Source organism: Phocoena sinus, chromosome 9, assembly GCF_008692025.1.
Source record: "Phocoena sinus isolate mPhoSin1 chromosome 9, mPhoSin1.pri, whole genome shotgun sequence".
Taxonomy (NCBI): domain Eukaryota; kingdom Metazoa; phylum Chordata; class Mammalia; order Artiodactyla; family Phocoenidae; genus Phocoena; species Phocoena sinus.
Window position 1 is genome coordinate 40,591,110 of NC_045771.1, and position 25,340 is coordinate 40,616,449.

At 38.0% G+C, this 25,340-nt stretch overlaps 1 protein-coding gene across 1 annotated transcript in view; it reads right to left on the bottom strand.

Moving 5' to 3' along the window:
* GPR141 (G protein-coupled receptor 141) overlaps window positions 1-25,067 on the bottom strand; it is a 63,655-nt gene extending 38,588 nt beyond the window's left edge. The window contains exon 1 of the mRNA XM_032643621.1: window positions 24,643-25,067. The gene's annotated coding sequence lies outside the window, so the exon portion shown is untranslated. The remainder of the gene's footprint in view (window positions 1-24,642) is intronic.
* Window positions 25,068-25,340: the final 273 nt, after the last annotated feature.

Genomic DNA, 25,340 nt, shown 5'->3' on the forward strand with positions numbered 1-25,340 from the left:
CATTTCCTTTAAGAATTTTCCATTATTCCTCTCCAAGGAATCTTTCCCACCCTAATACTTAGTTGTACCAGTTTTGTTTCACATCATTTCAAGGTGTCATTATAGTCATTAATTTAGCTTCTCCCTCTCTATAATGAAATATAGACACCCACGGCAGGAACTGTGTCTAATTCTTTTCAGTTTCCCCCATAGTTCTTAGCAAGACTGTTGTCTACATGGTTAATTGAAAGAATGAATGATTTGTAGACAGATGTGTTTGCCTGCCTCCTCAGGCTCCGTTTCTGCCTTCCTCAAAGCCCATCATTTCCATTTCAGGATCTATGTCATTCTCAAGAAGTTGACTCCATGCCTCAGCTTCAAAGATGGGATTCTATACTTGGGTTAAGGTAAACTGAGTAGTACATTTCATCCCCCATCTTATACATAATTGCAATTATTGGTTCAAGATGGACATACGACCTCAGATGGTCCAGTCAGAAAGAATTTCAGGACTCTTTCTGGGAATGCTGGGCAAAGGCAAATCCTCTTGTTTTGTTGATTTTGGCTGTGCCACGTGGCTTGCAGGATCTTAGTTCCCCGACCAGGGATCGAACCTGTGCCCCTGCAGTGGAATCTCCGAGTCCTCACCACTGGACTATCAGGGAATTCCCCAAATTCTCTTGTTTTTACTAAGTAGAGTGAGTACATTTAGCCTTAGAAGTGCTGCAGTCATTTCACTACCGTAGCAGAAATCAACATACATCAGGCTCAAGATGCTGGTTAGTGGTAGCTTGCCAGTAGACATTTAGGTATCTGGTATATGAAATACGTTCTGATAGGAAAAAAAAACACAAAAAAACAGGAGACAAAATCCCCTATCAAGTTTTGAACCACTAAAATCGGATAATTAAAGAAGTTAAAGTTTTATCCAGTTTGCATTCGTAAAATGCTATTACAGTATTTCCTCATCTGTAATATGGAACCAATAATGAGGTAAATTATGTAAAGCACTCAGCGTGGGCCTGGACACTGAGCAGCCACTCCATAAATCTCAATCGTTTCCCTTTCTTTTCTTCCCTATCTAGAGGTCTTTGTCAAAAAACAAAAAACAAAAAAACCAGTAAAACCCTGAAATATATCAATAACCTGAAATTCTTATAATAGCATGTTCTGAAGAATTCAGAAAAAAGATAAATAATACTCAGGAACGAAACTTCATCTTCCAACTTTCATGAGGATACAACTAACCCATACCAGGACTCATATTTTTGAGACTCCTAGTGCTTGAGACACTGATTAATGGGAAGCCATTGCAAAGAACTTACATCCTGTTTCTACACAACATAGTAACAAACCATGGTGTAATAGTACTTGCTACACAAATGGCAGGTTAAAACACAAAGAAAAATAAACTCTCGATTTCTCAAATTAGACCTTTACAGTAAAAAGTATTCATTGGAAAATAAGGATAATGTAAAGGTATAAACTTCAGTTTGATTTATTCAAGGTTATTTGGATAAATTCGAGTTTGCTTCTTTTTTGATTGTTCTTTACCTTGAATTGCCTAAGAAGTTGGGTAACCAGCAGTTAGTTACCAAGAGTTATAAGTTATTTAAAAAAATCCTATTACAAACATAATGCTCTAGAATCTAGTAGACTGTAAGCCTGCATAGTAATTATCTTCTACCAACTTACCTTTTATTTTGTTGTAATGTGAGGAAAACCCACTCTATTACTATTCCTGAAATCTTTTAGAGCCTTATAGGAAAATACAGTCCTTTGGAGTCAAGTTAACCTATTAGTTCCATTAGCAAAACTGTAGACTATCACTCTTGATTACCATGATTAAATGTAGTAATTTAAAGAATATATATAGGAGAAAAATAGCCTGAGCCTGGGTCCTAGCTCTGCCACTTATTGGCTGTGTACATCTCTTCACTTTAAAATATTACCACCTCAGCTTTATAGAAGATAATAATACATGCCCTGCCAAACCCATAGGCTCTCAAGAGACTAAAAAAGGATCCCACCAACATTTGCCACCAAAATATCTGGCATAAAACCTATCCTTCACTGTATCTCAGAGGAAAATCTAGAAACCCAGGTCCAGGAGGGAAGAAGAGAATGAAACAAAAAGACATGCAGAAAATAATAGAAAAGCCATTGACTTTGCAGACAAAAATGACCATATTTGAATTTTGATACTATTATCAATTTGAACTTAAGCAGTTTATTTACTCGCCCTGGGTTCAGTTCCCTTATTTATAAATGGAGATTACACTAACAACTGCAGAATTGTTAAATGAGAGAACAAAGAGATGTAAAAGGTCCAGTTTAGAGGCTTGCATTAAGAACTTCTTAATAAATGTTTGCTGCAATTACACAGAATAGTCAAGTAGAGAAATAAGGTTTCAATCATGTAAATATGTAACTAATGGGTATTTTGTGCAGTGAACTGGAGGTTCTTTAGCAACAAGGCAGCATATATTGAAGACGACATATATTTAAAGTGATGGAACAATTGCAGATATAGAGTCTGTGAACTTTCATTAAGTAATAAGGCTCAACGCAGACAAGTGTAACCCTGGAACCATGTGGAACCCAGAAAAGCACTTAGAATCTAGGCAGCAAAAAGGAAGAGAAATCTAAACAAGACCTAAGAGATATCCTGGGAGACATTAGCTAAGGTTTCTGTTTTTTTTTTTTTTAACAGTTTATCCATAAGAAAGCATTTTTAATTAGCATCAGAATCTAATGATATTTTATCTGAATTTTCTTATATGTAAATTGTTTGACTTGATTGGTATCACAGTGTATATTTGTAGCAGGACATTGTTTGCCCAATTCTTCACCCTTCCCTTTATGCACACCCTCCGACCTGTGGCTTTGAAGTCCCTAATTTATTTCCAGCTCCCTTGACTGTGTTTGGCCAAGTGACTTGCTTTAGCCAAAAGATTAAGGTAGAAATGACAGTATGAGAGTTTCACACTTAGACCTTAAGAGGCGGTATTTCTGCCCATTCCCCGTGCCTCTGCCATTACCCTGAGAACAGAATCCTGGGCTAGCCCCTGGTCCCAGAAGGAGGATGAAAGACACACGGAATCATCCAGCTAAATCATCCAGGAGAGCCCAGCCTCAGTCAGCAGACACAGGATGTTAGAGCAAGACTAGCTGAGATTTGCAGAGCTGACCATCTGGGGCTAGACCAATTGGCTGACGCTCATTTTGCTATCGAGTCTTGGGATGACATATCACATAGCATTTTGCTGGCAGTAACTAACTGAATACAATGTCCTTAATAGGGGTTTTGTTTTTTAAAATAATGTCCCCATCTAGCTCATGCATTGCCACCAGAAATGTAACCACTCTTTGCCATCTTTCAGGCATCAGGTTTATGGTTTTTTTAAAAAAATGGCCTTTGACTCGTAACCTGATATGTTATCCAGAGACACGGAGAAAGGTTGTGTGAAAAAAAATTTTAACAGCAACTGGCTATTTGACGATATTAAAAAAATATTTTGGGCAAGATAATAATATTAGAGTTATTTTTTAAACAGAATCCTTGTCTTTTATAGATACATATCAAAATATTTATGGATAAGATGATATTACATCTGGGATTTTCTGGGGTTTTCTTCAAAATGATCCAGTTTCAGGGTAGGTGTAATAAATCAAACCAGAGCAGCTGGGAGTTGCATCATTGTAGCTGGCCGTACCTGGGTAATGAGTACATGGGGTTCACTACTCCCTACTGTGCTGTATATCTCAAATTTTCCATAATAACAGTTCTAATTAGTAATCTGAAAAAAAAAAAGAGTAAGGGCAGAAAACATTTTCTTTAAAAAAGACAAATAATGGTGAAAGATAGATATACTTCCATTTTCTGTTATGAGGAGTAAATATGATAAAAGTCAATGCCTCGAAAGGAGATATTGCCAGTGGGGCTCCCTCCAGATCACCAAGTACTCTCAGCTTCTCTACTAGGAATCCATCCTCATTTTACCCTCTGCAGAGGGGGCTTTGTGAACAGAGAATCCACACTGTGAGACAAATGCAGAGGGGAAATTTAGTGCAGGTGTGCTGGGCACACACAGGCATTCTATGACTGTTCACTCAATAAAAAACTCCTGGTGGAGGGAAGAGAGGCCAGCTCACACACAACAGACACACTGTAGTCCCTGCTACTGGGCTCCCAGCTTTTACACTCAACTCCCAAGCCTCCCTCTCCCTTAAGTACTTACCACACCCACTGGGGGTTACTTGTGGTTGTCTGAACTTCACCCTTGGCAGGAAACATCTAGTTCAAGACATCCCTTTACAGATACTTCTTTCATCTGTGCCTTAAATGAGTTGTGTTGGCAAGGTATTTGAAAACCATTGCCATCAGTGAAAATCAAAACAACAATAAGATCTTTTTCATCTAGTGAAGTAAAATATTGTGACAATCTTCAATGCTGGCAAAGATAAGGTAACACTGCTCATTAGAGTTGAAATTGAGACCACATTTCTAGAAATCAATTTGGCAGTGTATGGCAAATTCATGAAAAGCAGTCATGCTCTTTGAGTCAGTAATCCTTCTTCTACTAATTACTAAGAGCAATTTTAGCAATGTGTACAAAATGTACACACTAGACGCAAAGAGATTTGTTAACGGTAAGTTAATTCTGCTACACCCATATGACCTACTATGCCACTAAAATAATGCTTATAAAGAAATATTAAATAAAATAGAAAATTCCTGTGATAAAGAAGACAAGACTGTTTATACACCGTATTTATTGAAAGTGACTTTATCAAATAATTGAGTAGTTGCTTTGGGCAGGTGGATCATGAATAATTTTGATTTCTTTCTGCAGACTTTTTCAGTGTTTTCCAAATTTTCTTCAATAATAAGAATAAATTTTCATTATTATAAAAATATTTTAAAACAATTAAAACTATTAGTTCTTCTAATATTTCCTCCATCATGCAAAATTGCCCTATATTTCTTTTTTTTTTCCTTTCTCATTTCAGTGTTCTTTTTTAAAGTAAAAAAAAAAAATTGTTGGGCTTCCCTGGTGGCACAGTGGTTGAGGGTCCGCCTGCCAATGCAGGGGACACGGGTTCGTGCCCTGGTCCGGGAAGATCCCACATGCCACGGAGCGGCTGGGCCCCTGAGCCATGGCCGCTGAGCCTGCGCATCCGGAGCCTGTGCTCTGCGGCGGGAGAGGCCACAACAGTGAGAGGCCCGTGTACGGCAAAAAAAAAAAAAAAAAAAAAAAAAAAAAAAAAAAAATTGTTGAGGTATAGTTGATTTACAAAGTTGTGTTAATTTTTGCTGTACAGCGAAGTGATTCAGATAGATATGTGTGTATATATATATGTATATATATACATATATATGTATATATACATTCTTTTTCATGTTCTTTTCTATTATGGTTTACCACAGGATATTGTGTATAGTTCCCTGACCTATACAGTAGGAACTTATTGTTTGCCCTGTATTTCTTAACTGCCTGATAATAATGACTTTGATGACAGACACAAACAACAGCCTTAGATATACTCAGAATAGGGGCTATGGCTTGTGCATCTATATATAGTTTTCCTTGGCTCAGTTAAAAATATAACTTAATAACACCTTCATCTCAAGGTCATTTTGAAGATTAAAGAGACACAATGTATAAAAAGGTTTTATAAGCCTTTAAGTTCACAGTTTCCTTTGTATGTAAAATGTTGAGAAGACGTGGGTAATATACCGTACCTGAACATGCATTGTAAACTATGTAAAATTGCCATTATTATTACTTATTTGAATGAGTACTTTAAGCAAGGCATTTGGACCTTGATATTTTGTTGCTGTTCAAACCCTCTTGCCTAATACAGCCAAGGGTTATACATAATAAACCCTGGCTATCTGGGGTCAGTCCCTGCACATGACTCCCTCTTCCCCCTCATCAGTTTCGTGAAGTCATCTGCCCTTTCCCGCGAGGGACACGTGCCTTTCCTGCAAGCACAGCGCTCCTCTGAGACATGACATTATTACTTCCAGGTCTTACAAGGGCAGTTTTAGCTTTCACTACTCCCTGCAAATGACACCTTCTTTTGTCACCACCCTGTTAGAACTCCCATTAAACTGTGGAAGAAGAAATGTGCCTCTTAGCACAAAAATAAATTCAGGAAGAATAACAACTCCCTGCGTAATTGGAACACAGACTGCTTTTGGCCGGCTTTTTTGCCAAGTAATTATTTAGGAGACAATTTGAAAAAAAATGCTGACAGAATGAAAGACCAGATTCAGATCTCAGTTCATTGACTAATTAGTTCTTTACCCAGGTTTAGCCATTTTTCCTCATCATGCTTCAGTAGGGCCACTTATAAAATTATAACCTTAAATCCACTGGGCTGCTGTGATGGTCTAAATGAGCTAACTTCTAGATTCAAAGCATCTTAGAGGTCACATATTATCTGAGAGGTCATTCACATTCCAAGGTTCTTTTCAATTTAGGAAATTTCTTTCATACCCAGGCAGACACTTTCAGCTTAACAGAATTCACATTTTTAGTTTTTGAGACAGTCTGTGGTATTGTTAGACAAAAATAATAGCCGGAAGGTGCTTTATTGTACGTACAGAAGGCTACCCTCCTCTAACAACCCCACCACAGTTAGAGTTCTGTTCTTGGGGTCTTTACAATGTAACTGTTTTTCCTTTTTAAATGATATTCCTTCATCAACTGAATATTCCTACCTTCTCTCTTTTCTCTCAGTACCCTGCCATCTTTTCTTATTCAGGCAAGTAACTAAGGTTTTCAGCATAGTGTAGGATTATAAGCTTTGGCACTGGAGTCTTGCCTTTATTATTTACTAGCTGGGCCATCTTGGGCAAGTTAATTACTATCCCCATATTTCATTTTCCTTGTCTGTCAGTTGTATGACTATAATGGTACATATTTCATAAAGTTGTTGTACTAAATGTTTTACTTGCATGCAGATAGTCTACATAAAACACATCACATAGAACTTGGTATAGAGGTTGCATTCCATAAATGTTCATCATTGATGATGGTGATAAAGATGGTGTAGTTTCCAGCACCTTCGTCATATGACTAGATTATTTGAACATTCTAGTTTGCCAGTGTCCTTCTTAAATTATAATGGCAGGGGGACTTCCCTTGTGGCACAGTAGTTAAGAATCTGCCTGCCAATTCAGGGGACATGGGTTCGATCCCTGGTCCAGGAATATCCCACGTGCTGTGAAGCAACTAAGCCTGTGCTCCACAACTACTGAGCCCGCATGCTGCAACTACTGAAGCCCGTGCACCACAACTACTGAGCCCACATGCTGCAACTACTGAAGCCCGTGCGCCTAGAGCCCCTGCTCCACAGCAAGAGAAGCCACCACAATGAGAAGCCCGTGCACCACAACGAAGAGTAGCCCCCGCTTGCTGCAACTAGAGAAAGCCCTCACGCAGCAACGAAGACCCAATGCAGCAAATAAATAAATAAATATTATAATGACAGAACTGGAGGCATAAACATGTTATAATCAGGAAAACTCAGAACACAGTGGAGTGCTCACCACTTATCTGGGTGTTAGCTATTTGAAATTGAGCAAGTTATTCAGTCTCTTGAAAGTCTACAGATTCCTCATGTATAAAATGGGAATAATAAGATTATTCACTTTGTAAGGCTATTGTGAACATTTTAGTAATGGTGCTCTACTAAGGTACTAAATATGTACAAATCATGGTTCTAAGCACTACATTTAGGACCATCTTGACAAACAGTTAACATTCAGTATTATTATGACAGGAGAAGGTCTAGGAGGTTTAGGGTACAGCTGTCTGAATCTAGGGTGATATTTTTTCCCTAGGCACAGGGTCTGAGGTTACCTCACCCCTGAGAAACCCCACACAGATCTGACCACATCTCTGCCCAGCTCCACTATCAGACACTTTAACAGGAAGGAGGTAAAGGGAAGAAGAGAAGAAGGTTGGGGATAGAAAGAGGAAGAGGCCATAGCAGTGACAGAGAACTAAGGAACACACCAGGTGGGTGGTCACTCTCAGAAGGAGGAAAGAGGAGAAGAGCTACCAACAAGAGAAGGGCTTTCTCTTATTTTCCTTCATCCATGCCCTACTCTTTGCAAGAGTCTACAGTCTATAAGACTTCTGTAGGGCTTCCCTGGTGGCACAGCGGTTGAGAGTCCGCCTGCCGATGCAGGGGACACAGGTTCGTGCCCCGGTCTGGGAAGATCCCACATGCCACGGAGTGGCTGGGCCCGTGAGCCATGGCCGCTGAGCCTGCGCATCCGGAGCCTGTGCTCCGCAACGGGAGAGGCCACAACACTGAGAGGCCCGCATACCGCAAAAAAAAAAAAAAAAAAAAAAGTTATAAGACTTCTGTAAAAAAAAAAAGAAAAAGAAAGAAAGAAAGAAAAGAGCCTTACAATATTCAAACTGTCACTTGCTTATAAAGAGGCAATGGCATGAAGAACAAAGAACATAAGCTTTGGCGTCAGATGCATTTTCCTTTTTTTGTAGTTGCATTTTCATGGCACCCATCATTAAACCTCTCCTTTTGAATACCAGATTCAGCTGTCTCTGCAAAGTACAGCTTTTGATTCATATGACTAAGATTCTTCTTATAGATTCTTTTTGCAATTCATTTGTGAATTCTTATCACTGCTGGAAAAGTTAAAGGCACTGTAGGATGATAAAAGATATTTCCACTTCCTCTTGGTACTTACAGAAATCTGGAGTATTGAGAAAAGTTCTGTCCACTGGGAAAGTTTAACCTCAAGCCTCTTTCTTGGATCTTTTACAAGCATGTTGATGTTCCGAATTACTGATAGGCCTGAGTCCCTCTGTGCTCTGAATTTTGGAAGTTTACCCATCCCAAACCAGTGATTCTCAATCTTTTGACAGATTTGCACCATTTCCCCCCTTCTCTGCAACCCCTAGAATCCCTGCCCAGAGGGTTTAGTGTTAGATGCCACCAATAATAAATATCCCCGTCACAATCTGAAGGTGAAACTGAAGAGAAGCCGTGACTCTTCCTGTGTCAACAGCATCCAGGCCCGAGGGCTTAGGAGACAGCAGACAACCCCTTCTAGTGGAGGGTCTCAGTCTTCCTCTGAATCACCCTCCTTGGAGCATACATGGCTGTCGTCTTCAGTGGTGGTTTTCTGAGATTCCTGTACCTCCTGATTTCCAGAAAAAATGTAGCAGACGCCCCAAATCTTTATTCTAATAGCCCTTCCAATAGAATCTCTATTCTTATAGCCCTCCAAGTGACATAGAGGTTAAATTTGTTCTAGAATAGACGATAGAGAGAGCAAAGTAAAGGCAATTTTCTGAGAGATACTTGCTGAGAATTTTCCAGATTTGATGAAAAACATCGATTGTCAGATTCAGTAAGGTCAAAAAATCTTAAGCAGGGTGAATAAGAAGAAATCCATACCTAGACATAGCATAGTGAAACTGCAGAATACTAAGGAAAAACAGATGCTGGCGCTAAAGCCAGCCTATTAGAAAAGACGGATCACCTGAAAAGAAAAGCCTTTACAGATACAGGTGGGTTTTTAAAAGCAGCAGTGGAGGCCAGAATATAGTAAGATATTACTTTAAACAATGAGTGAAAATGACCATCAACCTACAAAGGATACACAGCAAAATTGTCTTTCAAGAATGTAGGCAAGAAAAAGACCTTTCGTACAACAAAAATTGAAAGAGAGTGACACCAACTTATTCTTTCTAAAGGAACATGTACAGGATATATTTAAGGAAGAAGGAAAGTTATACAAGAAGGAAAGTCTAAGTTACAAAGGAAAAAAATGTTAATCAAGGAAACTAAATATATGGTAAATCTAACCAGATTTTGTATAAAACAACAATAATAAGGGTCCCTAATTTATTGGGTTAAAATACAAGATAATACTAAAATATTGGGCAATAATATCATATATAAATTTTGGAAGGGAGTTCTCTGTCAATGTATTCTAAGATCTGTATATTGCTTAGGAAAAAAGTAAGACATTGTTTAACTTCAGGGTTTTTAAATTGTATGGAAGTTCGTAATTCTTTAATAGCACTAAAAGAATTAAACTTGAATGTATATCTTCCAAACTAGTAAAGGGAGAAAGATGAAGTGAAGAATAAACAAGTTCAATTAGTCCAAAAGAAAAGAATACAAAGATGGAAGGAAGGGGGCTTCCCTGGTGGCGCAGTGGTTGAGAGTCCGCCTGCCGATGCAGGGGACGCGGGTTCTCGCCCCGGTCCGGGAAGATCCCGCATGCCGCGGAGCGGCTGGGCCCGTGAGCCATGGCCGCTGGGCCTGCACGTCCGGAGCCTGTGCTCCGCAATGGGAGAGGCCCAGGTACAGAAAAAAAAAAAAAAATAGATGGAAGGAAGGAAAGGAGGAAGGAAGGAAGGGAGGGGAAAAAAATGAAACCTACAAAAATGTATACAAATAGAAAGCAAAAAATTAAAAGGTAGAAATTAGATGCACCTTTCATTAATAATTCATTTAAGTGGACCATACTCTACTGTTAAAAAAGATTATCAGATTTATGCCGCATAGCACAGGGAGATCAGCTCGGTGCTTTGTGACCACCTAGAGGGGTGGGATAGGGAGGGTGGGAGAGAGGGAGAGGCAAGAGGGAAGAGATATGGGGATATATGTATATGTATAACTGATTCACTTTGTTATAAAGCAGAAACTAACACACCATTGTAAAGCAATTTTACTCCAATAAAGATGTAAAAAAAAAATCCATTAGAAGTCCATTATTTAGATACATCTTAAATAAAAGAAACTGGAAAGTTTGAAAGAAAAAAATTTAAATGCTATGCAAGGTAAACTCTAATTTCAAAAAAAGGAAGGGAGGAAGGGAGGGAGGAAAGAAGAAATTAATGTATCTATTATCATTACAAAACAGGCCTTAAGTTGTGTATAATAAATGCCATATGAAATAGGTACAGCCTATTGTGAGGGAAAAGGGAGTAGCACCTAATTCTTCCCCAAAAGATTAGGGGAAGAATTGAAAGAATTTGAAGGAAGAAAAGGAAATAAACATTTGGGCAATGTTTGCTGAGCAGCTGCCTATTCCTGGCCCTAACCCAGGCGATTTATTTGCATTCTCTCCTTGCAATCCTTATGACAAGTCTCTACAATATGAATTATTACCTCCAGGTTAAATAGGTTGCCTAAGGGCTCATATGTGGCTGAACAGGAAATTGTATCAAATTCTGTGTTTTTTTTTTTTTTACATCTTTATTGGAGTATAATTTCTTTACAATGGTGTGTTAGTTTCTGCTTTATAACAAAGTGAATCAGTTATATATATATATATATATATATATATATATATATATATATATATATATATATACATATGTTCCCATATCTCTTCCCTCTTGTGTCTCCCTCCTTCCCACCCTCCCTATCCCACCCCTCTAGGTGGTCACAAAGCACCGAGCTGATCTCCCTGTTCTATGCGGCTGCTTCCCACTAGCTATCTATTTTACATTTGGTAGTGTATATATGTCCATGCCACTCTCTCACTTTGTCACAGCTTACCCTTCCCCCTCCCCATATCATTAAGTCCATTCTCTAGTAGGTCTGTGTCTTTATTCCTGTCTTGCCCCTAGGTTCTTCATGACCTTTTTTTTTTTTTTTCTTAGATTCCATATATATGTGTTAGCATACGGTATTTGTTTTTCTCTTTCTGACTTACTTCACTCTGTATGACAGACGTAGGTCCATCCACCTCACTACAAATAACTCAATTTCATTTCTTTTTATAGCTGAGTAGTATTCCATTGTATATATATGCCACATCTTCTTTATCCATTCATCTGTCGATGGACACTTAGGTTGCTTCCATGTCCTGGCTATTGTAAATAGAGCTGCAATGAACATTTTGGTACATGACTCTTTTTGAATTATGGTTTTCTCAGGGTATATGCCCAGTAGTGGGATTGCTGGGTCATATGGTAGTTCTCTTTTAGTTTTTTAAGGAACCTCCATACTGTTCTCCATAGTGGCTGTATCAATTTACATTCCCACCAGCAGTGCAAGAGGGTTCCCTTTTCTCCACACCCTCTCCAGCATTTATTGTTTCTAGATTTTTTGATGATGGCCATTCTGACTGGTGTGAGATGATATCTCATTGTAGTTTTGATTTGAAATTCTCTAATGATTAATGATGTTTAGCATTCTTTCATGTGTTTGTTGGCAATCTGTATATCTGCTTTGGAGAAATGTCTATTTAGGTCTTCTGCCCATTTTTGGATTGGGCTGTTAGTTTTTTTGATATTGAGCTGTATGAGCTGCTTGTAAATTTTGGAGATTAATCCTTTGTCAGTTGCTTCATTTGCAAATACTTTCTCCCATTCTGAGGGTTGTCTTTTGGTCTTGTTTATGGTTTCCTTTGCTGTGTAAAAACTTTTAAGTTTCATTAGGTCCCATTTGTTTATTTTTGTTTTTATTTCCATTCTCTAGGAGGTGGGTCAAAAAGGATCTTGCTGTGATTTATGTCATAGAGTGTTCTGCCTATGTTTTCCTCTAAGAGTTTTATAGTGTCGGGCCTTATATTTAGGTCTTTAATCCATTTTAAATTTATTTTTGTGTACGGTGTTAGGGAGTGTTCTAATTTCATACTTTTACATGTACCTGTCCAGTTTTCCCAGCACCAGTTATTGAAGAGGCTGTCTTTTCTCCACTGTATATTCTTGCTTCCTTTATCAAAGATATGGTGACCATATGTGTGTGGGTTTATCTCTGGGCTTTCTATCCTGTTCCATCGATCTATATTTCTGTTTTTGTGCCAGTACCATACTGTCTTGATTACTGTAGCTTTGTAGTATAGTCTGAAATCAGGGAGTCTGATTCCTCCAGTTCAGTTTTTCTCCCTCAAGACTGCTTTGGCTATTCAGGGTCTTTTGTGTTTCCATACAAATTGTGAAATTTTTTGTTCTAGTTCTGTGAAAAATGCCAGTAGTAGTTTGATAGAGATTGCATTGAATCTGTAGATTGCTTTGGGTAGTAGAGTCATTTTCACAATGTTGATTCTTCCAATACAAGAGCATGGTATATCTGTCCATCTATTTGTATCATCTTTAATTTCTTTCATCAGTGTCTTATAATTTTCTGCATGCAGGTCTTTTGTCTCCTTAGGTAGGTTTATTCCTAGAATTTTATTCTTTTTGTTGCAGTGGTAAATGGGAGTGTTTTCTTAATTTCTCTTTCAGATTTTTCATCATTATTTTATAGAAATGCCAGAGATTTCTGTGCATTAATTTTGTATCCTGCTACTTTACCAAATTCATTGATTAGCTCTGGTAGTTTTCTGGTAGCATCTTTAGGATACTCTATGTATAGTATCATGTCATCTGCAGACAGTGACAGCTTTACTTCTTCTCTTCCGATTTGGATTCCTTTTATTTCCTTTTCTTCTCTGATTGCTGTGGCTAAAACTGCCAAAACTATGTTGAATAAGAGTGGTGAGAGTGGGCAACCTTGTCTTGTTCCTGACCTTAGTGGAAATGGTTTCAGTTTTTCACCATTGAGGATGATGTTGGCTGTGGGTTTGTCATATATGGCGTTTATTATGTTGAGGAAAGTTCACTCTATGCCTACTTTCTGCAGGGTTTTTATCATAAATGGGTGTTGAATTTTGTCGAAATCCTTCTCTGCATCTACTGAGATGATCATATTGTTTTTATCCTTCAATTTGTTAATATGGTGTATCACGTTGATTGATTTGCATATATTGAAGAATCCTTGCATTCCTGGGATAAACCCCACTTGATCATGGTGTATTATCCTTTTAATGTGCTGTTGGATTCTGTTTGCTGGTATTTTGTTGAGGATTTTTGCATCTATGTTCATCAGTGATATTGGCCTGTAGTTTTCTTTCTTTGTGACATCTTTGTCTGGTTTTGGTATCAGGATGATGGTGGCCTCGTAGAATGAGTTTGACAGTGTTCCTCCCTCTGCTATATTTTGGAAGAGTTGAGAAAGATAGGTGTTAGCTCTTCTCTAAATGTTTGATAGAATTCACCTGTGAAGCCATCTGGTCCTGGGCTTTTGTTTGTTGGAAGATTTTTTCAATTTCAGGGCTTGTGATTGGTCTGTCAAATTCTTTCAAACCAGAAAACTCACTATGTGAAAACTGATGCTCAAAGTTTTGTGTGTAGAGTTGACAGATAAAACACAGAATACTCAGATTTGAAATCCAGATAAACGATTATTTTTGTATAAGTATCTCATGTAATATTTGGGACATATTTATACTAAAAGAAAATTATTTACAGTTTATCTGAAATTCAGATTTAATTGGGAGCCCTGTATTTTTGTTTTCTAACTTTGGCAACTCTAGGTAGGGATGAAATAAAAGGGAGGGAGTTGCATTGAGTGACAGTGCTTAGACTCCCCTCCATTCCTCTGGCGACAACCCATTGAAACATACAAAGAAATATATGGACTATCATTTTCTTAATTGTTATTTATTTATATTTATTATTACTATATAATACTATATAATAATTACATTATTATTATTATGTCACAAAGCAATATAAGAGGTTGGAGGAAGAAACTCAGGAAAAATATTAATACATTCTCTTTTTTGCCATATTCCATTTTGAGCCCTTGGAGGACCTATTTGTAAATTGCTAAATCACAAGTGAATTGTGAGATTTATTGTCCCTAAGTTTTCAAATGGAATTTACTATAAAAATGTTTCATCACAGCTACATAGTTTCATGCATCACTGGGGTCCACATTTGCTTCATAGTCTAAGCTGAGGGTACAATCCTGGTTGGACTGGAAGAATGAAGCACCCAGGCTGGGTTATTCATAGATTTCCTGGGGCAGATGGGTTTTAAATTAAGCTTTATGGGAGGAAAAGAACATAGGTTAGACTCTTCTATAAAAAAGAATATTGCCTAGTAGGCTGTATCATAGAAATATGTAGGAGCTGGGTAAATGGTATAAATAAATGTCTAAATTATAGGACTTCTAATTTACATGAAAAATATCAGTGTGATATTCAATTTTAAGTATGAAATCATATAAATACATATGTCAATTACCCATACACACTTGCATTTTTTCTACACATTTGAAGAATGGGAGATTCTAATTAAAAATCCCTTTTCATCAGAGCAGTGGCATCACATGTGCTTGGGAAGATTCAGAGTAGAACATCTCCTGTGATATGCCTCACCCCATCTTTCTACCCTCAAGTCACAGATGAAGACAATCTGACACGCTGATGGTAGGTGATCTTTTTTTTTTTTTAGCTCAGACACTATGTTATGCCTTGCTGAAAGAGAAATCTATAAAAATGGAATTGGGTGTTGAGGCTAGACATGCAATGCCCTTTCGATGCTGTGCTACAGAATTTCAGTTTCCACATTCACCCCCTAACCCAAATTTTTCAAAGAGTTAAACTGTAACAAAATACACGTTGCACTAAGTTTATTCTGATCATATAATTTTTCTCTGATGATTCAGAAAGCAACCCAAGCATCTTAGTATGCTTCCAAGCCATCAATTCCATAATTTATTAAAATTGAGGCATAGGGTATAATGAAAAGACTGTGGGGCTTAACACCAGCTCTACCATAATATGGATAACTGAGGACAAGTGTTCAACTCCCTGAGCTTCATTTTAGCTAACAAGAGTTATCCTTTAAGAAATAATGAGGGGCTTCCCTGGTGGCGCAGTGGTTGAGAGTCCGCCTGCCGATGCAGGGGACACGGGTTCGTGCCCCGGTCTGGGAAGATCCCACATGCCGCGGAGCGGCTGGGCCCGTGAGCCATGGCCGCTGAGCGTGCGCGTCCGGAGCCTGTCCTCCGCAACGGGAGAGGCCACAACAGTGAGAGGCCCGCGTAACGCATAAAAAAAAAAAAAAAAAAAAAAAAGAAATAATGAAAGGAGGCACGGACTACCTGTTAGGCCCTTTGGCCTCTCAAGCTCCAGTTCTCACTATACAGGATCAGAGAAGCAAATGGTATGAGGCACCATCCTGATTCTTTATCATGCCTAGAAATTGGCAGTTTATTTAAATAAATAAACAAACCCCGGATTAAATAAACCCATTTATATCTATAAATATTTAACTATTACACATAGTTACAATTTTTAAAATTAACAATTTACACATATTTAATTATTCAAAACGTAAAATACAATTTTAAAAAGTCAAATTGATTTGGGATTTCTGGCTACTTGTAATGTAGAGCATAGGTTTGCAAACTACAGCCCAAGGGCCAAATCCCACCTGCCAACCAATTTTATAAGTAAAGTTTCATTAGAACACAGCCATGCTCATCTGTTCAAGTATGATCTGTGGCTGCTTTCCTGCTACAGTGGCAGTTGAGTAGTCATGATAGGGATGGTATAGCCTACAAAGCTCAAAATATTTACTATCTGTTATTTTATAACAACAACAAAAAATGTTGCCAGACTTTGATTATAGATCAAAGGATTTTTTTCTGTTGTAAGTAAACTTGAGTGTGATCCATTTAGAGTGATGGGCAGGAATTTATTCATGGTCTCCAGTGGTGACCAAAGCACAGCTCAACAAGGTGGTAGCACACCAGACTGGCAGCTTCTATAGTTAGAAGTCAGATCTGGCTTCAAATCCTCCCTTATGTAGATAATATAAATGTGAAATTGTTGGGAGGATTAAAGCTAAACATGATTTAATAAGTGCCCCCAAAATGTTCAATCTTTCTATTTAAATAAGTTTAAATAGAAATTTAAATTTCTATTCTGTTTCATCTCAGAAGAAAGAAAGAGAAAGGGGGGTCTCTCAGGTACAGTCACTCTGATAAAATGAAACAAAACAAGGTCCCCTTGCAGCACCATTTACAATAGCCAGGTCACAGAAGCAACCTAAATGCCCATCGACAGACAAATGGATAAAGAAGATGTGGTACATATATACAATGGAATATTACTCAGCCATAAAAAGGAACAAAATTGGGTCATTTGTAGAGACGTGGATGGATCTAGAGACTGTCATACAGAGTGAAGTAAGTCAGAAAGAGAAAAACAAATATCGTATATTAACACATATATAGAGAATCTAGAAAAATGGTACAGATGAACTGGTTTGCAAGGCAGAAATAGAGACACAGATGTAGAGAACAAACATATGGACACGAAGGGGGGAAAGCGGGGTAGTGGTGGTGGTGGTGGTCGTGGTCGTGGTGGGATGAATTGGGAGGTTGGGATTGACATGTATACACTAATATGTATAAAATGGATGACTAATAAGAACCTGCTGTATCAAAAAAAAAAAAAACAAAGCAAGGTCCCTGTGTAATTTTATCTAAGCATAGACAAAAACAAGGTCATGGGGCCATCCATAAAATAACAAATACTCCCTTTCCTGATTAAAATTAATGACTTCTTTTTCTTCATTGAGTGTAAAATTGTTTCTGCCTTATGACAGCATCCAGTACAGAATGAAGCCCCACATCCTTAGACACTCCCCTGAATCACCCCATGAAAGCTCAAACCCTGTAATAGATTGTTTCTAACACTGCCTCACTGAGGTGCCCATGGTTCCCCATGGTGTGTGCTTTCCCTCCTTGCAATGAATCATAAACCCAAGTTGTCCAACTACAGGTGTCCCTGTGGTCTTTGGCTGAAAGTCGTTGACAGTGAGATATGAATAGTTTCAGTTTGTTTTATTTGTATTATAAAAACTATAAATTGTACAACGGTGGTAGCAGGGAAGAAGAGTAATAATTATTGAATAATACTATGTCCTAGGCATTTTTCAAACGTTATTTCTTTCGATTCTTATAATTCTCATTTGAGTTAGATATTGTGATCTACCTTTTACTGACAGAAGCAGCTAAGGATTGTTGAAGCTGACCAAGGTCTGGGGCATGGAAGATGTGTGTGTCACTTAGAAGTGTGTAACGGCTGAGAGAATCACAACTTTTTATAAAGAAAGCCAATCTAGTAAGGAATAAAGCCTTTGTCTCCCCCTGTGACAGCCTCTCTTGTATATATCACACAGTGCTGGGCACTGGGGCCAGGATGCATAGATTGTCTTTCTGAACATCTTAGAAACTTCTCCATTCCTCCTTCTCTTAGACTTAAGCCCTCAGAGCAGCTGTTAGTTATGTCCCTGCTGTTAGCACTTACAATACAAGGTTAGGAATATGGGATGAGAAAGAACCAACCACCCAACCACAAGCCTTCAGAATCACCCTGGGAGATCAGTCAAACCACTGATGTCCAGAGCCCCACCTCAGACCCCTGGATCAGAATCTATGGGGAGACCTTGATATTGGTGCTCTTAACAAGCTGTTCAGGTGATTCCAGTACAGACTCACCTTGAGAATCACTACTTTAATGTAAGTGAGTGTCATATTCCTTGTTGTTTCTCCAAATTTCATCCACACATCAAGTCTCATTTAAGAGTCTCAACCTTCAGACCTCTCTGTCTTCAGGGACGTTCCTCCTCACTGAATTACCCCAGCACTCAGAGTCTGCATCACACAACTCATGCCTGAGTATGGAGGCTGATGGGGAAGATTCAGGACTTGAAGACAAAATTCACTCTCCTGATCTGCCAGGGTATCCAGGTGACCTTAAGGCTTGATTTCATCATTTGCAGTATAAAGGAAAAATAGTCTCAAACCTGGCCTAGGACAGAGTTTTCTGTGTAATCCAGTTCACATGTTCTTCTGGAAAGCAATTCGCTTTCCTGATAAAACACTTTAATTTTTTTCTAATAAGACTTAATAGTATTAAAGACCTGTTTTAGAAAACTAGTTACCCATCCAATCATTTGACTAATGATTTGCACTTATTCTTTTTCCTTTTATGTGATCTAATACAGGTTATCTAACCACTTTTTTTTTTTTTCTGTAGTTGCCTCTGCCAAGAGAAAAGTCTTAGAATTGGTCTGTTCCAGATCTTTTCCCTTAAAGAAAATTCGACATTAAACTTTCACGTTCTCTTAATTAAATTTTCTGAAAAAATTAATAGTAAAATAAAGATTAATATACCTACCTCCTCCTTATAAGCTACAAAGCATTTGACAAATATAGAGTCTCATAATGACTTATGACTTTGCATTTGTTTTACATGGATAAATTGTGTCTCTCCAACTACATCATTGTCTCCTGGAAAGCAGGGATCATAAACATCTTTGAATATTTCTGTATGTCTTTCTCTCTATAATATTATAAAGAGTGAAGTAGATATAATAATTCCTATATTCCTATCAAAATTTTTTTCTGAAAATTAAGAGAAATTAAGAGAAACTGAAGTGTTTTATGTCAAATTTTCTTCATGGGAAGAGATCTGAAACAGACCAGTTTAACAATTTTGCTCTTGGTAGAGATGTCTGTAGGTTAGATTATGTTTAATGGAGTATGGACAGAAAGAGAGAGGGAGAAAGGGGGGGAGGGAATTGATGAATGTGACGATTTTTTTCTTAATTCCTGAATCTCATGTTCAAATACCAACTAAAGGTTCTCTAAATTAAGCCCTTGCATAGAATACAGCCTGTGCTTGATAGGGTCATGACTTTGCAAAGAGATTACAGTTTAGGAAAAGATAAGACCTGCACTAAAATAATCTTATGCCGTCTATGCTGAGTTAGTGACATGAGTGGCACTGCATCTGCTGTGAAATAATAAGAAATAAACATATTGCTCTGCCCCTGGTTCACAGAGCTCCTAAAACCATTGTAATTTGGTGGCATTAAAGGTGTGGATCACAATATTCCAAAGAAAATAATGTGTGATGTGCATTTGAGGAAAGAGGAGATGTCCTAATAGTTGATGCAGAGGAAACAGACTGGAGAATAGTGGGATATAATTTATGAAAAGTATACAATCAGGTGTTCTCAGACTAGTCCCCAATATTTCTAGACCAGAGATAGCTGGAAGCCAGAATAGATAGGCAGTTTATTTTTTCATGTGATTCTAAGAATAGAAGCAAGAATTTGCTTTTTACACAAGAGAACAGATATTATGGTTCCATTTATGTGAATAACTTAAAATAGTCAAACTCAAAGAGACACAAAGTAAAATGGTTGTTACCAGAGGCTGGGGTAGGGGGAATGGGGAGTTATTGTTTAAGAGGTACAGAGTTTCAGTTCAGGATGAGGAAAAAGTTCTGGAGATGGACGGTGGCGATGGTTGTACAACAATGTGAATGTCCTTAATGCCACTGAACTGTCCACGTAAAAATGGTTAAAATGGTAAATTTTCTGTTATGTATACTTTACCAAAATTTTAAGAAGAAACAGGAAGAGAGTTTTTTAGGGTGGACTCTCCATTTAGTCAAGAAAGCATAATTTTGGTGAGCCTTTAGCTGTACAAATGGAAGGTAAGTGACACTCTGAGTACTGAAGATGCTTCAGACCTAGATGGGCCACGGTTCTGTTCAATGGGTCTTGCTCTTCAGAGATAATTATGATATGAACTTATTTTTGACACCCTCTAACTGGGGATTAATGTAGGAAGGAAGAGACTTGAATTTGTGGATGTAAAGATAAGGAGGGGAGAAGACCTCAGCCCAGGATGATAAGTAGGCCCCAGCAGCATGGCCTCACACCAGGGCTAATGAGAATGGCTGCTGGGAAGAAGTGCTGATGCCTCTAGCAGGTGATCTCTAACTTTGAGTTTTTCATTTCTGTCTAAAACATTGTAATTTCTTAAGCTTGTTATCAAGCCTTCATATAATTCATGGGCCAAAAAACTATAGCCCATGGGCCAGCCACATGTTTTTGTAAAGTTTTTATCTGATCACAGCAATGCCTATTTATTTATGTGTCATCTCTGGCTGTTTTCATACTACAACTGGAGAACTAAGTAGTTGCAACAGATATTATATGGCCCTCAAAACCTAAAATATTGATTATCTGGTCCTCTAAGAAAGAGTTTGCCCCAAAAAGGCGTGTCACAGGTTCAAGTTAGTTGTGTTTGAGAGGAAACCGAAGGGACCTTGTCCACCTGTTGGAATAAAGTGGACCAGAGAGGTGGAGAGATGCTATTCAGATAGACCTGAGGGCAGCAGTTAGACTGAGGGGCACCCCCTGTCGTGGATTTGTAGAACGTGTGAGCCAGGTCTCTAGAAATCTTCGGGAGGGGACTGAGCTCCTCATCATCACTTAAGCGAGACCTTGGACCAAGAACAGAAATGAGCTATATATTTGAGATTCCATGTATGAAGCTTCCGGTTTTGGGACTCTGTCTGACTAGTCTTAATCTCTAAGGAGATCCAGTGATATGCAAAACCTCCAAATATTGATAATTGAGCAAATGATATCACTTAATGTACAGATACTGCACAGGCACACTCTATAATTATACCCCAAAGTGAACAGCAAGTTGCTATTTCCCTCACAGTTTCTGAGGCAGAGGGAGAGTGAAGGGAGGGGAGGAAGTAGGACACACCCTTTAGAATAAGCATGTTCAGGCATAGCACCAGATTATACAAAGCTCTGTAGTCTTTTCTTTAAACGTTTCTTAAATGTGTTTCAATCTTAGGATTTACATTTCCCTAAAGAATTGAATGAACCATGAACCAGCTATTGTAGATTGAATTTCTCTTTCAGAAAATGAAATTATTCCTAGAGAGAGAAGAGAGGTATGTTTGGATCTCAAGTCATTTCCCACCCCCTGTAGCTGTGGGGACTCCCCAGCCAACAGTGCTCAGATTTTGGCATCGTCAATTAACCATGCACTGGAGGTCAGGCTGAACTTCTTTATCAGGGAGCAGAGTGATATCCTAAGCTCTATTAGATCTGACTTTTGGATTGCCCAGGAAAACCTTCCATTTATGTGTAATGCTCAGCTGGTACAACTTCTACCTGATGCTGAGAATGCTGCTATTCATTAACAAAACTTCACTCTCCAGCCCCTCCATCCCAGAGGCTAAGTTACTGGAAAATCTGTAACATGTGAATTAAATTCAACAGACTTCACGCTTTTTAAAAAATGGCTTAATCTCCAGGAACTACAATCTTTAGTTGACCAAGTATTTTGAAATCCCAGTTACGTCCAAAGTTGAAAAGAAAAGCAATCTTTGGACTTAGTAACTACTGTTTTTAGAGCATTTGGGGTTCAAAGCCTTTGGTATTTATTGTACATAATCTTAATGACAGTGTCTTTATCTTTTCATTCATTCATATATTCATTCCAGAGATGTTGAGTACTCAGTGACAAACACCATTCTAGAATACAAAGATTAAAAAAAAGCATAGTTCCTGCCTTTAAGGAAATCATATTTTTAGGAAAGAGACTCTGCTTAGATTAAGTTTGATGATGATTGTCATGAATAATGCCATTGTCATCAAAAACAAGATAGGACAATGAAAATATTTGATGAATATTTTTACATAACTCATAATAGATTTGAAGACATTTTGCAAAGCAATATTTTCAGAAATGTTTGACCAATTACAGAATTTTTCTCAGGGTTATTACTTGGAAGGATATCACTGATGTGTGCATATTAAAATATTCTTTAAAATATTTTTGATGTGTTATTTTAGTCATAATATGCTAACATCTCTTATGGTGCCAGCACAGAGGCTTAGACATGGTAGACACCCAATAAGCATTCCCTTGAATTTTAGATTTGGAATTTTTAGGAATCAGCTAGTCCTATGGTCCTTAATCTTAACTGGGTTTTAGAGCACTTTGAAAATCTAATGAAATCTTTGGAACTTTTTTCCCATTAAAAAAGCACATATTTACAAACACTTAGATTTTTGTATACAATGTTAGGGGATTGGTGGATTACCTTAAGTATCATCCATAAACTCCTTTGGGGTCACATAATCTAGTCTATATCTTCCATTTTATAACTGTTAAAAATCGTTGCCAAGAACCGGGATTGGAAAATTATGGCCCTGAGGCCAAATCCAGCCTTCTTCTTTTCTTCTTCTTGTGCAGCCTGAGCTAAGAATGGCGTTTACATTTTCAAATAGTTACATTTTAAACAGTTATGTAAGAGCCTGTATATTATCTTCAACTTTGCCTTTTGGCTTGCAGAACCTAAACTATTCACTATCTAGGCCTTATAGAAAAAAGTTGCCAATCCTTGCCCTAGAATGGTCAGAAAATACCTTCTAAATCACTCGGTCAATTACTAGAAAACAGAGGACTAGAATTCATACCTCCTGATTTCTCATCCATTGGTCTCTCATTACTCCTATTGATCAGTTAAACTGTTGACTGATTGATTTAAACCCAATTAAAAAGAAAACAAGGAGTTGTAAATCTGGAGTACTTGATAAACAATTTCTTAGATAAATAATTGGACACTTTTGCAGGAAGTTGAAATCCAGAGAACTAAATGACCTATCCAAAATCATATTACAAATTTGTTAAAGAAGCAAGACTAAGCTGTGAAACTCAGGCTGCACATTACTGACTACTTTTTTAAACTTTGCATTATTTTCCATTGCACATGTTTGAAATGCAATACTTCTTGTGAAAGGAAATAATGGTATGGAAGGAACTTACTTAAGGAAAATATTTGAACAGATGCTGCTGTTAACTTCTAATTAAGTGATTTTTAAAGTTATTTTCAGATTCCTCCTGTCATGTCATACTGTAAAAATGGAATGCAAAGAATTATGATAACCATTATCACAAAATCACACATGCTATCTTGAATATATTCTTTTAGAAATTTCAAAGTACCTGATTGCTATTGATTGTTTTCTTCTATCGATTAGGGCTGCCAAAATGGTTTCAAACTATATATGACAATATTAGCAATAATAGTTTAAAGAGTTTCATAATAAAAAATAATAAAACTACTTAAAAGATAAACATATGGGGCTTCCCTGGTGGCACAGTGGTTGAGAGTCTGCCTGCCGATGCGGGGGACAGGGGTTCGTGTCCCGGTCCGGGAGGATCCCATATGCCACGGAGCGGCTGGGCCCGTGAGCCATGGCCGCTGAGCCTGCGCGTCCGGAGCCTGTGCTCCGCAACGAGAGAGGCCACAACAGTGAAAGGCCCACGTACCGCAAAAAAAAAAAGATAAACATATGAATAATATGTGAAAGCAATACCAGATCCCCTAAAGACTTCTATGAGGTTTTTAGCCACAGTCCTTTTTTTAATTTTCTGATCGATTTTGAAAACATTTTTGTCCATATTCAACCACTAATAAAAATTAGGTGTCAAACTCAGAGTAGTGTGTACTACACAGGAAGAACAAAACAATTGTTTCTATAAAGGAGGAGTTGTGGTCAGAGTAGATAAGCTTGGGGTTTTTTTCAATATATTTTTTAACATCTTTATGGGAGTATAATTGCTTTACAATGGTGTGTTAGTTTCTGCTGTATAACAAAGTGAGTCGGCTATATGTATACATATATCCCCATATCTCCTCCCTCTTGCGTCTCCCTCCCACCCTCCCTATCCCACCCCTCTAGTTGGACACAAAGCATAGAGCCGATCTCCCTGTGCTATGTGGCTGCTTCCCCCTAGCTATCTATTTTACGTTTGGTAGTGTATATATGTCCATGCCACTCTCTCACTTCGTCCCATAAGCTTGTTTTTCACAGTAAGACTGTCTGGAGATTCTGAACTAGGACTACGTTGGTAAGTCTGGCATGCTCTCTTTATGCATAACCTCTATTCACATGCCCCCCAGCCCAAGTCTTTTGCACTTACCTGAAAAAGCTAGATTTCTCAGGGAAATGTGCAGAGTTAGGCCGTCTGTCTGAATTCCAAATCTGATTCTTTTTTAATGACAAGGCTGCTTGGGCACTTCCACAGTCTGCATGCACTCACAGGGCCTGGCCGGTTCACCCAACAAAAGGAAGCTAGTGTTTTAAGTTAAGTTCTGCAAAGAATCAACAGCAACCACAAAACCTCAAGACCATTTCAAACACACTGACACTGAAAAACCAAGCTCTTAAAGATGAACAGTCCAAGTTGCAAAATTATAGGAAGGCCAACTGTCAAGAAATTCTTTTTTAAGGTTTTAGGACTACTGTGAGAATCCATTTTAAAAAAATTATTCAAACTGAATTTTGTAGAGAATGGGGGGAAAAGGCAGTGATATTATCAAAATGTGTGCTGAACTGTGTGCTGTGTTTAGGGTGGAAGAATGTATATATATATATATATATAATTTCCTTTCAGAAAATTTACGGAGTTGTTCTATACCCCATTGGGGACCTAGGACTCCTACTCTTATAATGTATTTTGGTGATTAGCTCTGTCATTGATATATAATATTGACTAAAACATGACACTAACATCAGCTCATTTAATTAGAGTTAAGAAAGAGGATATTTGAACCAGAGTCTATTATAGTGCCAGAGGAGGGGAGTATGTTAGTCCACAGCCTCGTTTTTTAGACCACG